The sequence below is a fragment of the Siphateles boraxobius genome, unplaced genomic scaffold (genome assembly GCF_051911475.1).
Source record: "Siphateles boraxobius isolate OS27281-9 unplaced genomic scaffold, OSU_SipBor_1 11, whole genome shotgun sequence".
Taxonomy (NCBI): domain Eukaryota; kingdom Metazoa; phylum Chordata; class Actinopteri; order Cypriniformes; family Leuciscidae; genus Siphateles; species Siphateles boraxobius.
The window spans coordinates 11718708-11735584 of NW_027508711.1; positions in this window are offsets into that span (position 1 = coordinate 11718708).

The following is a 16877-nucleotide window of genomic DNA, read 5'->3' on the forward strand; positions in this document are numbered from 1 at the left end:
ACCCTGAAACGGCATCATCCCTGGCAACTCTGTCACCACACGAGTCGACAGAGATGTTCCAGACGCTTCTCTGCTGCCCGTCCAGCCCGAGTCATCATTAGTCCCAGCAGCCACAGCTGCAGCCGAGAGCTCCACCTGCCAATTAGGGGCACCTGTCCAAACACCGCTGCCAGTCACTCACTGCTCACAGTGCGAACACAACCCCGCAGTTCACATTGAGCCGGGGCACTTTGACATTCTCTGCCGTTTTGGTCTGAGATTTTGCAGAGGAGGACAAAGTAATGGATGAATAAATAAACGACTGTAAAGTGACAGATAAGACAGTTATTTATGAGTAATATGCATTCAGATGTTTTTAAAATGCCTTGCATAAAGGTCATTAAATATCATGTTGCACTTTGTCATATGTTTACAACGTGGTTCCATCTGTAAATCATGTTCTGTGCCAATAGGTGTGTCATGTAGATGACATTGAACTCTAATAGTTGAGTTTTTGGTAAATCCTGCGACACCTGACTCTGTTAGTGTTTTCGTGAATGCTTGGAGCAGATCTGCTCGAGGCAATTGTGACTGACCATAAAATCACCTTAAATGAAATGGAAATTTTTTTAAAAATTGTTTTGTCATTTTCTTAAATTCATGTGCTTTTGAAATCTTTGAACAAATAAATTCCCCTCCCTCTTGCAGCAATAGGTGTGTTCGACTTGAAGCAGCGCTACACTGACTGATCAGTGTATGACATCAAAGTATCGCAAGAGCAATTAGAGAGCAACCGGCTCTGTATGTTTTTGACAGTGGTGGACAGTAACGAAGTACAAGTAATTCGTTAAATAAATATAAATATACTGTAAATATCTGTACTTTACTTGAGTATCATTGTTTTGTGAGACTTTATACTTTGAATCAACTACATTTCGAAGTAGAAAACCTTACTTTTTACTCCGCTTCTTTCCTAAAACCTGTTGTTTCTTTCTACGTTCCTTTCCACGACATAAATGCGTGACCAGTGACAGGTCCAAATAAGTGCACGTGCTCCGCAAGTGTACCAATCAGAACACATCGTGTTTCGTGCAGTTTGGGCGCTGCTGCTGGCTGCGCCTGCGCTTTACTGTCTATTAATTTGCCAAATTTTTTTCACTGTCACATTTATAGCCAATGCAATAATGGAAGAAGTGCCAGACATTGAAATTGAGCACCCATGGCCATATTTAAGCGAACTATTTGAAGTAGTGGAAAGGAAGAACGAATCGTTCATTTTTAAGTGCCTTCTCTGTCTGCCTCAGAGGCATACGATTTCTTCCTTCAAGAATTCGCCGTCCAATCTAAAGAAACACATAGAGGTAAGTAATTTTCAGTTTGACTGTGAAATTAATCATACCTGTCGTTTTATCCAAACTGGATTATAATACGCTCATACGTTGTGTTAATAATAAACGTGGACATCAGTTTGCATTGTGCAAGGTTAAGCTAGGAAACTCCAGACTAGTAACATTAGCAAAGCTCATTAACACCAAGGCACTTGGCTAGAAATAGCCTAACCTTACCCCCTAAAAATGCCATTTACTTGTCAAGCTCATTCATAGAATGTGTAGTGTGTCTAAAGAAATTCAATGTAAAATGATGAAAAAGCATTTAGGCATTTAGGCTTCTATTTGACTAGGTTTACATGCAAGTTATGATTGATTGGTAGCTACTTGAACAGTAGCCTGCGATTGATGTAGGCTTGCTAGTTACTCAGCCTTCTCGGCAGCCTACTGGACATGCAAAAAAACTATTTTCAAAATTATGAAATTGAGATATATTGCTGTGAAGATATGATGTTCATGATGTGTTTTTCCCCCAGAGAAAGCATTCAAGTCACTTGGAAGAATACAATGACCTGACAGCCCCTCGAAAAAGAAAAGCTGAAAACCCAGTTCCCTCCACTTCCAGACAACTGAAATTAGGAGAAACGAAGATTGTGAATCAAACAAAGGTAGACAATGTAGTCATAGATTTTATAATTCAGAGTCTTCAACCATTTACTGTGGTAGAACAGCCTGCGTTCCATGCTTTAGTGCAAGAGCTACAGCCTAATTCACGTGTGATGTCCAGAACTACATTGCGCCGGAAAATAGAAGAGGGTGCCCAAGAAATGAAGAGAAATATTAAACAAGCAATGTCCTCCATTGAATTCATTGCCACAACGACTGACTGTTGGAGTGCAAGAAGGAGAGGATTTCTCGGGGTCACTGCCCAGTGGGTGGATCGAGATTCATTGAAGAGGTGCTCTGTGGCACTTGCTTGCCGGCGGATTAAAGGGCCACACACTTTTGATGTTTTGGGCAGTACATTGAATGACATCCATTCCAAATTTGGCATAGAGAAAAAAATAGTTAGAACCACCACAGACAATGGGTCCAATTTCATAAAGGCATTTAGAGAATATGGAGAACAACAACAAGATGAGAACAATAACTGTGCCTCCAGTGAGACTGAAGAGGATGATTGCAGTGATGATGATGAACAGGAAGAGGAAGGTGTTGATGTTGACTTCATTGAGGTTACACCGATCCTAATGGAAGATGATGGCTTACAATTTCAGCTTCCAAAGCATCATCGCTGTGCATGTCATCTATTAAACCTTGTTGCCACAGTTAATGCAGCCAAGGCCAATTCCAATGACTCCTATAAAAGACTGTCACGATCAGCTTTTGCAAAATGCACTGGCTTATGGAACAAGACATCATAGAGGAAACTTGCAAAATACAACTGATCCGGCCAAACGAAACACGATGGAACTCATTATTTCTCTCTGTTGAAAGAATCGTGAGAATAATCACAAATGAAGGAGAAGGGGCCCTGAGAACTGTATGCACTGCACTGAAGTTGCCAATGTAAGTGTAACTTTTTTTAAATATACCTTTCATTCCAATATGTAATATTGGAAATATTGCTTAACTATTCAGTTGCTTTAAGTAAGGGGAAATGGAGGACAATTATAGTCCGAGCAGCATCACCACTCATCTCACACACACACACACACACACACACACACACACACACACACACACACACACACACACACACACACACACACACACAATAACACACACAGACACACACACACTCTCTCTCTCTCACAGACAGACACACACACACACTCTCTCTCTCTCTCTCTCTCTCTCACAGACACAGACACAGACACACAGACACAGACACACACACACACACACACACACACACAAACAAGACTTAAATGTTCTTTATGTTTGTTAGGTTGAGTTCAGTTGAAATTTCCTTTCTGGAGGAATTTGCCAGAACCATGGGTCCTCTCGCCAAAGCCCTCAACATCTTTCAAGCTGAGACGGATGTTCAGATGGGATGGCTTCTGCCAACTCTGACGCTCCTCATCAATAAGCTTGAACGAATCCACATAAATTCCAGGTAGAGATTCTTTCCCCCCATCTTATTAAGGTGTATTCCTTATCATACACAATTCAACTCCCTTAAAACTTCATATAGCAAACGTGTAGGAAGTTAATGTGTGCCATTAGTAAAATGATTAAAAAGAGGCCTTTATGAACACATATTGACCAAGAACACAATAGATGTAAGACCATCAAATCGTATTTAACAATTTAGTATTGGGATGCTTGTTATTGTCATTGTCTCAGTATAAATGCACGCTGTAAATGTTGTGACATTGTACTGTATCAGTTTCTCTCCCCCACCTCTAATTACAGGTACTGCAAACCCTAGAGGGACTACAAAAGCACTTTAAAGACATGATGGCAGAACCAGAGTTTATTGCTGCTGCCATCCTGCTCCCAAAATTCAAAACAGCATGGACATCTGATGAGAACCTATTAAACCTAGGTATGTATCTATGTATGCACATATGTTTTGTTGCATTTTTATTTCAGATGTCATGCGCTTAGTTCACAAAACAAAAGTTAACAAAAAACTAAACAAGCACATTTATATAAGTTTATTTACTTAAAAGAGTGGGGGGTGGGGGGTTGTGACCTGGATTCATATATTTGCCTAAAAGTCAAGTTTGATGTAGATGGACCCCATAGCCTTATTGTTCAAGGTACTAAATGCTGTTCATGTTGTTCAGGAAATGAACGAGGAAATTTGACACAACCTAGACTGAGTTGTGGCCAGGGAAGTAAAGCTGATCTAATGGGGCATAGAAACTGATCTTTGCCTTCATATGTCAGCTTTAGCTGCCTATCCATAACTGTGCATGTTGCTCCAAAGTAGAATTATTTTTCCTCTGTACAGTACACCGGGACTGCCCTATCATTTATATAACATGAATTCTGGCATCTGTCCCAATATATGTTGTATATTAGGACTTGCTTACATCAAGGACCATCTGGAGGAAGAACGTTCACATCAGTCATCACCTGCCAATGGATTGAGTGCTTCAGGTGACGATGACTTCTTTTCAAGCATGAAGACAACTCATGGGCAGGAAAGTGTTAAACAGCTAGAACTGTACCTTGCCTCTAAAGCAGACAACAAAGAGATACTGCAATCGTATCCTGCGGTTTGCAAATTGTCTCTTAAAATCAACACTGCCTTACCAGCTTGTGGTGGTGTGTTAGTTTCTGTTTTTGTGTGATTTATGCAAACACAAACATTTGTTTTTAGAGTGGACATACAGGAGTGTTGTAAGGAGTCATGTTTAGTAAATTGGAAAAAGGACATCCTTTGTAAACTTGAGTAAATACGTTTTTGCAAGTTATTGCACAGCTGTGATAAAGTAAAGGAGCAATGTACCATGTGATAAAGGAGTAAGATTTCTACATTACTTCAAACAATAAATTGTTAAAGAAATACTTGTCTAATGTGGTTTCGCCCAACCCTATTTATTCCTAATCATGTGGTTTCCATTTAGTATGATGTTCTTATGATAATTTCAAAAGATATCAGTACCAGATATCACAAATACACAACACTGTATTTTCAGAGTTGTGTCAGTGGGCTTTTTTTTTTACCTTAAATGACTTGATTGAGTGTATAAAGGACATAACAAGACATTGGAACTACATTACACCAAATTACTTTTACTTTTGATACTTAAGTACATTTGAAGCCAAGTGCTTTTATACTTTTACTCAAGTTGACGTTTAAAGGGAGCACTTCCACTTTTACTGGAGTAATATTTTACACTTGGTATCTCAACTTTTACTCAAGTACATGGTCTGTGTACTTTGTCCACCACTGCTTTTTGAATCACTCTTGCGGTATTTTGATGTCACACACCGATCGGTCTGAGCAGAGTTGCTTCAAGTCAAACACACCTGACATCTCTTCTCTGATGACGTGTTTACTGGCACGAGGGCGGGAAAACCTATTACTCACATGAGATCAACCACAGTAATCCAATCAATTCCCAATGGACAAAATCAAGTCCTGCTTTACATTTATGCTTATTTAAGAAATGGGAAGATAGGGAAGAAAATTTTATTGCAACTTCCATTTCATGCTGACTTTTGAAAGGCTTGGGAAAGGCTGTTGAAAGGTTTGGGAAGTAAGAATACCTGTAACAGCATTTCACGATCAGTTACACGTTTGAATTTGTGCTCTGCATGTCACCCATCCAAGTGCACACACACAGAAGTGAATATTGAACACACACCCAGTGTAGTAGGAAACACACCTTGTTCAAGGGCACCTCAGTTGTGGGTAATGAGTGTGCTGTTCATTCAATCCTCCCACCTACATTCTCTGCTGGCACTGAGACTCAAACCCACGACCTTCAGGTTACAAGGCTGACTCTCTAACCAATAGGCCACAACTGCCCCCAACATGAAGTGGAGGAACAACAAAGGTGAGTATTCAGGTAGGATACCTGACCCTAATCTTAACCTTGTGCACATTTTTAGAATTTATGCTCATCTTGGCATTTCCATCCAGCAATTTTTTATGTGATATTGCAAAATTCACATAAAAATAAGTGGATGCATGGCAACATAGCAAGTGACTGAGTGTGACAGGAATGCATCACACATGAACACTCACACAAACATACACACAGCAGTTGTTTTGGTGCAAAATTTTAAGTCGTAAAATAAATATAATATAACGTTTTTTTGTCACTTTAAATTGTTCACTTTATTCAAAAGTGATTATTCTTTGTTCTTCAATTAAGTTATTGCATAAATTATTTAGATCTTATTTATCAAATTACCTCTCATTGTTACATCTATGCCCAGCTAGTGTTGCAACTCACCCCAGGAGTGGTTAGGTTGTGATAGGTTGTGACAACAGAACTCTTTGTATTTAAAATGAACGCACATAATCTGTGATTGTGTCGTAGGCCTACACGTCCAAGTGATTTTTATTTGTAGTAGACAAAGGTGGTTTCAGTAACAGTAGGAGACAACACAGAGAATTCAAACCAGTAAGTATATTTATTAGTAGGTTTCATCGGCTCATTCTGGCCGTTGGTCTAAGGGTCCCGATCCCGTAGTAGAGGTATGTAATGAGTCCATGAGGGCCAGTCGTAGGGCTGATGGTACATAGATTTGCCCCTCAGGAAAACCCAGTGGAGCTGGCTCGGAGCGTGTGGCTTTGGTGAAGAGATCGTCTAGGGACCATTGGATTGGACTGACGATGATGGCCGGAGGGAGAACTGGCTCTGGAGGTAGGGACTAAGGTTCAGGATAGTACAGACGGGAGATAGCATCGGCTTAGCAGTTCTTGTGTCCAGGTAGATAAGTGATAATGAAATTAAACCGGGTGAAAAAGAGGGCCCAACGGGCCTGACGTGGGTTCAGTTCAGACGTGGCTTCAGTCGAGAAGGTACTTGAGGTTACGCTTATCTGTGATTACCTCAAACTGGTGGTTGGGCCCCTCCAGCCAATGTCTCTATTCCTCCAAAGCCATCTTTATAGCCAGAAGCTCCCGGCTGCCGATGTCGTAGTTGCGCTCCGCCAAGGATAGCTTTTTGAAGTAGAAGGTGCATGGATGGAGGCGTGGAGGCTCATCCTGCCGCTGAGACAGTACAGCTCCTACCCCATTCGTGGACGCGTCGAACTCAACAAGGAAGGGAAGTTCCGGGTTAGGATGGACCATGGATAGGAGCCATACAGAATACCTCTTTCAGCCGTTGGAAGGCGTGGATGGACTGCTGGTTCCAGGACAGAGACTTGGGCTGGTCTTTGAGTAGAGTCGTGATTGGTGAGCTGATGAGACTGAAGTTGTGGATAAATCATCAATAGAAGTTAGCTAACCCAAGAAAGTGTTGAAGTTCTTTCACGGAAGAGGGTTGGGGCCAGTTCTGGATGGTTTCCACCTTCCTCTGGTCCATCTGAATACCTTGATGATCCTTGACATATCCTAGGAAATGGATGGTGTTTCAGTGGAACTCATATTTCTCTAGTTTCAGGGAGAGATGTTATTCCTAAAGCCTCTGGAGGACCTGCGTTACGTGGAGTATATAGTCAATCTAAACGATGACGAACCGCTGAAGGAGATCCCAGAAGATCTCATTTTTATACTGATCTCATTTTTATGGAGTTGGATAGTCCATAAGGTATCACAAGGTATTCATAGTAAATAGTTCACCTGTAACCGGTGGCTACCATGTATCAAAGTTTGAGAGATCTAGCACAAACAACCTTACTGATGCTCAAACTAAAACTGTTACTACCATCCTGTCTCCCCATAGATATTTTTCTTCATCCACCGTTTTTTTCTTCTTCTGTTCTGCTATTTTGCTATTTTACTGAGTGAGAAACCTCTCCGGGCAATTAAGTACATGATTCATTGAACAGTTCATGATTCATACTGAATCAACTGAAGTCATTTCACTCTTCCATGTAGCCTACCAATTCATTGAAAATAACTGACTCAAAAGAGAGATTCATTGGTTAAGCGGACATTGCTAGTTCTGATTCTAAACAACCGAAAATACTGGACCCACAACTTGTGACCTGAAGTATTGACAGGAAAACTATAAACCTGTTGCATTTGGCAACATTACCCTTTTATGTAATCTATAAAATACTACTAATTAAAATACATGCAACTACATATATCTGTTTTCCACAACACAGGAAAGAATGGGGGTTGGGGGGGGGGGTGTTCAAGTGTATTTTTTTTTTAACAAAAGAGTTTATCAGCAAGCCAATCATTTGGTGTATCTATTTAATTTTCTTGTTTAAATATTATGTCATTAAACTCTAAGAATTATAAAAAATTTTGCCAGTGCCAGGTCCAACAAGCGATGGGAACACATCAGGTACCTTCAAACTCAGAACATTGTGTATATAAATGTAATCTATAGAAGATTATGAGAGAGTCATTGAACAGTGTGTTCAATTTATTCTTGGTTATCCTGAAAGCTCAAGGCTGTCATGAGCTGTTTCTCTGTTTATCTCTCTAAACAGGGGCTACAAACCTGCCATTAGAAGGTGATTGAGTGAGACCCCCAGCCTCCCACCCTTCATCTTGTGTATTCATGCTGTGGTGTGCAGAGGTCACCATCCTAACCTGAAATCATCTTTATGGCCTCCTGCTGCACGTCTTGGCTGTCAATAAAGTGCACTCTGAGTACACTGTATTGGGACACTTTCATGCTCTGTGAATTTAACCCCGAAAAGGGCTCTTGGTGACCACTAGTGTAATTAACAACTCTTATAGCATTAAAACAACTAAATCCTGGTTAGATATGCTTTTAATAGGACAGACGCTTTCCTGCGATGCAAAGTATAGACCCCTTTTGTGCCGACGTCACAATTACGTCACAGCGCTACCTGGAGGCAAAACAAAGGGGAAACTGGAGGCAGCCTATACAAACCAGCACAGATTCAGCTACATAATAAGGAGCTTAAATTATTATTATTATTATTATTATTATTATTATTATTATTATTATTATTAAATGTCATCTTGTTGTGTTGTTGGGTGCTAGAATCAATGAAAAATGAATATGCTGTATCTGTAATTTTTACTTCTAGAAAATATTCACATCATTAAAATTGCACCGTAATGTCACTCTTTATATTGTGGTCTTCTCGGCGCTGGCTAGGCAGAACTGCGGATCGTACCACACAAGTCTTGTACATGACCATTCAGCACATAGTTATAGGCATCTAAAGATTTATATGCCCTCAGATTCTCTTTACGCTCTGTTTCTCTATCGGATAGGTGTAGAAGTCAGGCCACTCATCCGGAGGTATCCTAGCGTTAACGTTAATCCTGGTAGATCGTCCATCCATTGACTGAGCGTGTATGGGTCGCCAATCTGGTTCTGTCCCTTAAAATTAACTTTTGCAAATAACAATCGCGGTCCTGGACAGTGAGTGACCTTGCACATTAAGATAAAATCGGATTTTCTCCAGCCATTGTTAAAAAACAAGCAAACAAAACTTGCAAACTAACGTTAGTGAAGTGGCCAGAGGGATCGTTCTGTCTCCACCTAAGCTCCGCCCACATAAAAACATATAACTATAGATTATAGACAGACACTCAAATCTAGAATCTTTTTTGCAGATTTTCTCTTTTATTTACATCGTCAAATTTATAATTGGTCCAAAACCCCATTCAAATCTTAAATTTTTCAGAAATGTTCTTTTAAAATCGTTTTGAGTAATTGAGTAGAAGAAAATTCAATACAAATTGGATTGTCCAGTGTTACATATGAGAGCAGCTTTTTGAATATTGCTTCAGCTTGCTTGACTGTAAAGCTGATGAAAATAAAAATGCATAGTTTGTCATGCTACACCATTGCTTTTTGAACAAAGTGTGATGTTACTGTAAAAGCTACACTATTTTTAAAGCAGCAGAGCAACTGGCAAGCTAGCATCAAGCTACTTTTAGTTATATAAGGAAGGCTAAAATTCCCAATGCATGACATCAGAGACATTTTTGAGCCATGACTTATTAATGATATAATTCACAGGGCAGTCATTTGACTCTATATAGTGTGTAATGCAAAATACATTTTCAAATAAAAAAATTATTTTTATCTTTAAATGTTTGTTTGATTGTTGTTTGTTTTATCCGGCCATTTTATAATCATGACTATTTTAAAGAATTATAGCCTATAGAACTTAAATCTAATTTGAACTAAATCTTTAATTTTAGTTCAATTTAAGTATGTTTATGAAAAAAGTATCTTATGCTCACCAAGGCTGCATTTATTTGATCGAAAATACAGGAAGAACAATATGTTGGGAAATATTATTTGAATTTAAAAATGTTCTATTTGAATATATTTTAAAATGTCATTTATTTATTTGATGGCAAAGCTGAATTTACAGCCGTTATTACTCCAGTCTTCAGAGTCACATGATCCTTCAGAAATCATTCCTTTATGCTGATTGGTAGATGTATGTTTAGTTTGTTTGAGTTTAGTTTTAAAATCTTGTTAAGAATTTTTTTTTTTTTTGGCATTTTTGCCTTTTATTAGGATAGGACAATAGCTAGATAGGAAGTGAGGTGGGAGACAGGATCAGGAAAGGTCCATGATCCGGGACATGTACCGGAGCTACATCTCTGCCCACTTGCCAACAAGGCTATCGGCGCCAACTAGTTTAGTTTTGAGGTGCGGCTTATAGTTGAGGAGGAGCTGAAAGCAGAGACGTGACAGAGAGACGTTTACTTTATCAAAAATGAAGTGCATTAAAGCTGCAGTAGGGAGTTTTGAGAAAATGTTGACTTAGCCTGAAAATTTGAACAAGCACAACTTCCAGGTCCAACCCCCTTGCTCTCTGCTGCGCTACATCCCTCCCTCCACAGCTCCTCCCCCACAGCGGAGCCTGCCGTGAACACGCAGACTAGTAAGCAGGACCACCGATGACGGCGGATTATAAACAGTTATGGACCATTCACTAATAGGGACGAAACATCAACAATATGCTTTACATTGACTATGGCCTGCCCATACTTTGACTACAAACTTGGTCCTCAAATCATTATGTGTTTTGCAATACATGTAACTTTATAAGGTTGCACTCTTTCTATTAGTTATAAATAGCTAGTAAGATAACGTTAAAGGATTAGTTCACTTTTTAAAAAACTTTTGCTGATAATTTACACACCCCATGTCATCCAAGATGTCCATGTATTTCTTCCTTCAGTCGAAAAGAAATTAAGGTTTTTGATGAAAACATTCCAGGCTTTTTCTCCATATAATGGACTTCAATAGGACACAAACGTTTCAAGGACCAAATGACAGTTTCAGCGCAGCTTCAAATGGATTTAAACGACACCAGACGATGAATAAGGGTCTTATCTAGTGAAACGGTCGGTCATTTCAAAAATAAATAAAAAACTTTAAGTTTTATAAGCACAAATGCTCGCCTTGCTCTGTTCTGTGATGCACGTTCGGGATCCTGTTCGAACTCGTTCATCAAAATGAACAAATCTTTTTCCGAGTCATTTCGTCCGTTGAATGAACGAAATGACTCGAAAAAAGATTTGTTCATTTGGATGACCGAGTTCGAACAGGAGAGTCACGAACGACGGTACGCGCTCGCGCTGTGCAAGAGAGGGGTGATCAGCGCGTACACGAGCGTGATTGACACTGCTAAGACATTCCTCCTGGCTCTGATTGGTTGTTTCTGACCGGGAGCGGTGTATTTCTGCAAATGGCAATAGGACCACAGGGAGGAGCCAGAGGAGCTTGATTTTTTCACAAATTATCTGTCTCATATTCTACTGTCAGGTCATAATGACAGTTTTAACAAATATTTGTTTACAAAAGTTACCTACTGGAGCTTTAAATACAATATTTGTCAAATACACAGATGTTTCAGAGACCTTTTTTATTCAATAGTTTATGTTCTGAATAATACAGCATCTATTGTACAAGAATAAAGTTAAGTGCCATCGAAGTGGGGTCTATGTTTTTCTCAGTTTAATTTTGATAAACATGACAGAATATAACATCACAATCACATGAAAAGAAACACTGACTGATGTTTTATTAACAAAGTTCGAGAGGAGCATGTTCAGATAATTAAACCTAATTAAACACCTGTGGAGCGCATTCAGATAATCAAAGCTAATTAAACACGAGTGGAGCACATTCAGTTAATCGACCCAATCAACAAATTGAGAGGTATATGAACAGCAGACTTACCTCTGTTCAACAGCATCCCTCCACCACCCCATCTCCTCGCTTCTAGGGTGTTTTCACACTGGTAGTTTAGTTCGGAACATAACTACTATCAGTCCAAAGCACGGTTCCCATGAATAATCGTTAATGTGAACGCTGTCATGTGGACCCGGGTGCGCACTGGGGTACCGAACCCGAGACTACCTGGAGGAGGTGGTCTGAGTTCGGTTGCTCCCGAACCGTGCCGCGGTTCGTGTGTATGTGAAAGCATAACGGACCCGGGTGCGCACTTGTTCAGGAAGTAAAGTATCCTGCGCATGCGTTTCAGCCGATTATGATGTTTTTAGTTAAATAAAACACGTAAGGGATGAAGATTTACCTTGGATACGAGCAAGAGTCTGCAGTGTATTCGCGCATAGTCCGTGCAGTCAGGGCAACAAATTAATGGAAATCCACTGTCTCCTCAAAAGAGTCCATTTGCTAGCAGCGGAAAGACAGCTTATGCCATATACACAGTTAACCTGCGTTGTTTACTCAGCTATGCATTATAGCACCAAATAAATAAAATCACAATATATTGACCCGCGTCGTGTTTTCTATCATGCGCCGTGCACGTTTGCAATGACTTAAGGTGCATGCAAACACACCAGAGTTCGATAGAATCGATTTGAGTGTGAAACCAGACCAACGCTGCGGGGGGCGCTGGGAACAATCGCGCCTGGGCTCGGACCGCAGCAAACGAGCCCAGTGTAAAAGCCCCCTTAGTCTACTCTTACATGTATAACAACCGGGGGAGTACTCTGGGTTCGGGCAAAAAAATTCCAAGCTCGGAGCCTTCCCCCCGGACAGCACGTCAAATACGCATGATCTTTACTCTGTTTAATTTGATGTAAGTGTGAACTTGTGAATTAGTGGAACTGAAGGTGTGAGAATAAATACGAAACACACGCGATCGTTGTCATGCGGTGAATCCGGCCAATCGTGGAACAGCTGTGTCATCATCAGAGCTTGTGCACGTACTCTGGAGAAGCTGCTCTCGCGTACTTTGATGCGATATGTCACAGTGACGTGGCGTCGTGCTGTCTCAAATTGGACAAAATTTCAAACCGGCATGCACTTCTTCAATTCAGACGCCGATGAGATTGCGCAGCGCTGCATGAGGTTGAACAAGCCTTTGGTTTTCCCTGTCTGCCTCCCTGTCATTGTTTCCATGTTCACTGATTATGTTACGCACTTGTTTCAGTTTCTATTGATTTAGCCTATACCCCAGAGAAAAAAGTTGTGATTCTCAAATATCTCTCATTTTAGCATCAAAAGTGTTTCAGATGTGTCTCCTAAAATTCCTTAGGAGAAATAAGAGTAGACAGAACTAAGACATGAGAAATATGAGAAAAAAAGGAGTTAAAACTGCATGTGGTGGATTGAACATAGAACATCTCTTTATTGTCTTGCTACAATCTCTTCAAGACTGCATTATAGGAATATTTTATTGCTGAGAGGTTGCTCTTTTTAAGCTCAAGAGATTTTTAAAATATCTCTCTTTTTAATATCAAGTGTCTCAGATATAAAATAACTTAACTCTTAATATAGGCTTAAACTTAAAAAAACACAAATATGAGCACAGTGTGTGATGTTGTTGAGATCTTACAGATTATTTAGAGAAGACAAATGTGAGTGATCCAGCTAAGGAGAAAAATCTGAACACCGTGTGTGATGTTTTTAAAATCTCTTCTAAAACTTTAAAGGAGACAAATGTAAGAGTGTTTGAGTTTTTGTCTCAGGAGACAAGTGTGAGAAGCAAGCAAAATAACCAAATATTTTGTCTAGGAGAAACATTTGAGATGTTAAAGCAGGGGTCACCAAACTTTTTTCTCTGGGGGCCACATTATCGTTCCTGACTGTGATGGGGGGGCCCGGGGCCGGGGCAGCTATATAACATAGAATTGTATAACCCAGACCAAACTGACCACCTGGCACAGCCATATTTGTTTATCTTTACTAGTTGTTTGCAAAAGTAGTAATCGAGTCTTTCCATGGGTAGCTAGTAGGTGAGCTACCTTATAGCTAGCTCGGACAGCAGCCTGGTTGACCTGAGTTTGGCAAAGGAATACATTCTGTTGTGCAGCCAGTCCGCCTTTCATCCTCCGAATCCTGTCTTCTCTTGCTTGCCCTCGCAAGCTAGCATACTCCTTGTGGCGGGTTTCGTGATGACGACGCAGATTATATTCTTTGAAAACCGCCACACTTTCTTTACATATAATACAAACTGCACTTCATTACACTGAACAAAAAATAATCGTTGGTCCACTGTTCTTTGAAAACTCTGCCTAACGCTAGCCATTTCGCTGTCCTGAACACTGACAGTTCTCTACATTTTTAACTGAAAAAAATCAATAAAATACCAGATGCAGATGCAGTTTGTTATTATTTTCCAAAAAGCAATTTAAAAAAAATAGGCCATGACGACTTTTGGGGATTGCCGGTTCAAGCAGTGGGTCGGTTCAAGTAGTGGGGGGCAGAGGGATTGGGGGGCAAGTCAAAGGGGGGTCGCTGTCCTGATTCGGCCCGCGGGCCTTAGTTTGGTGACCCATGTGTTGAAGAGATCTCATTTTTCTTCTGGGATTCCCTGTGTATAGGCCTAAGCCTTTAAGCCTCATTCAGACTATCAGTCCAAATCTGATTTTTGGGTATACCCAATTTCTACACATTGTCATGTTGTAACATATTGCGGTTGTTGTTGCTGTTGTTTTTTGCATGTGCCTACCAGCACCACGATATTGCCATAGAAAGTAATGCAGATATTCAGGAAAATGAAAGAAAGCCACTGGACACACAAATCGGATCTGAACAGTTGCGATACACAGTGTGAACAGTCAATAATTTTAGATTAGATTCCAATCGGATACACAAATAATAGGATTCGGACTGACAGTGCCCAGCAAGCAATTTTGCGTTTAAAAGATATCTAATAGCCATCCAAACACAGCCCTGATGTCTAGGCTAAGACAAGGCAAAAGTCAGTGAAAATTTAATTGACGTCTAACCTTAGCCCAAGAATAGACACACAGGCTACGCATAGAACATGTCAAAGAAATGAAACCAAACACGTTGTAATCGCTGTTGACCTTTCTTACCTGATCGAATATCATACATCTCGTAAGTTATTTTGGCAAAAACGACATGTAACCAAATTAAAGGTTATTTTGGCTAGAAGTGGGATACTCATAGCTGGACAATATCGGGTCTATAGTTAACCTAGATGATGAAATGACAGCTATTGCTTGCTGGGTGTGAGCATAGCCTTACTTCTCACAGTTCTTTGTTCGGTGTCATTATTTTATGTGGTTTTGGTATTCTGTTTCCCTAGAGATCTCGTGCAAATTCCTTGTTGGATTTAATATTAAAAACTGTTTATTTGATATTCTCCTCCATCGCACAATGTAGCACTTCAGGGTGATTTGGGGTTAGAAACATTCAGTCTCACTCTTGCAAGGATGGTATTTTAAGAATTATTAATCAAAAACACATTTTTTATCCACTGTATATTTAAGAGACAGGCAGCTATGGAAATGTCTCTGGTGGTTACAGCACTGGGATTTTGGAAAAATATAATTTCTTGAACATTCAGCAGTAACCTTTTCAAATGAAATGATAAGGGTGTGACTGAGAGGTTTTCAGGCACAAACTGCACCATTTCCTATAAATGACCTGTCACTACAAATGGCCAGAGTCCATCTTGGGTTTCTTAGGGGATTGCCATACAAAACTGAACTTGAATCAATCATGACAGTGGTTCTAAATTATACATGCTATATCTACTCAAATACTAGATGTAGGATGAACTTCATTGAATAAAGTTATTTGGACACATGCAAGATTAGTTGAGATTACTCCATTCAGTTTAATTCATCCTACAGTATGTTTCCATCAAACTCTTTTAAGTGTCTGATAGAACATTAACAAGTCTCCCCATTTTCTCATCTTACTAAAAATGCATAAAATAGCACTTTATTTCAAAATTTACTCTCCCTAAGCAGCCCTGTGCAAAGCATGATGGGAAGTAATCCTGTTTCATATTTGATCGAGATAATAAATGTTCTTTCAACATGAAAACATTGAGTTTTGAGTACAAAGAGTGGTCCTTGCACAGTCTGAAATTCCCGTCCCAATATAATCCCGTCCCTCTTTCTTTTTCTCTTTTTAAGAAGAGAGAGGACAACAAATTCAAGCTCACTACTTGAAGACTCCATTTTGTGTGTTTTGCGATTTTTTTCGCAACTGATTAATTAATACGCTTCGGACTCAGTGTGCAAGGTTTCTGTGCGTGACAAATTTTTAGGATGACGAACACGAAAAAATGCATACGAACATTTCGGACTCGGTGTTCAAGGACCTAAATTGTTTCAAGTCAGTTTACCATAATGCAATCATGTTTGAACAAGAAAACTGATATAATGGTGTTAAATCAAAATTAATTATTAGTATTTTAATGAGTATTGTCTGAATCTCTAATATATCCTTGATTTTGTGTGTTTTAATGATGAATGACATTGATTGAACTTACTATAGAGTATATTTTTCATCTTATTTTCTGTTGATTGTGTGATACTCCTCATCGTCTTTTTAACAGCACAGCAAATCAGCACAATATGTCTGCACAGACTGTAAGAACAAAGGGTTTTGTTTTTATTCGACCAAATTCTCAAAGAGAAATCTCCTTTACTTTTCTTTTCCCTTTGTCATCTAAGACATCCCACAGCTGAATAATATCTCAACAGTTATGACAGCGAGGGTCATCTCATGTCAGCACGCTCTG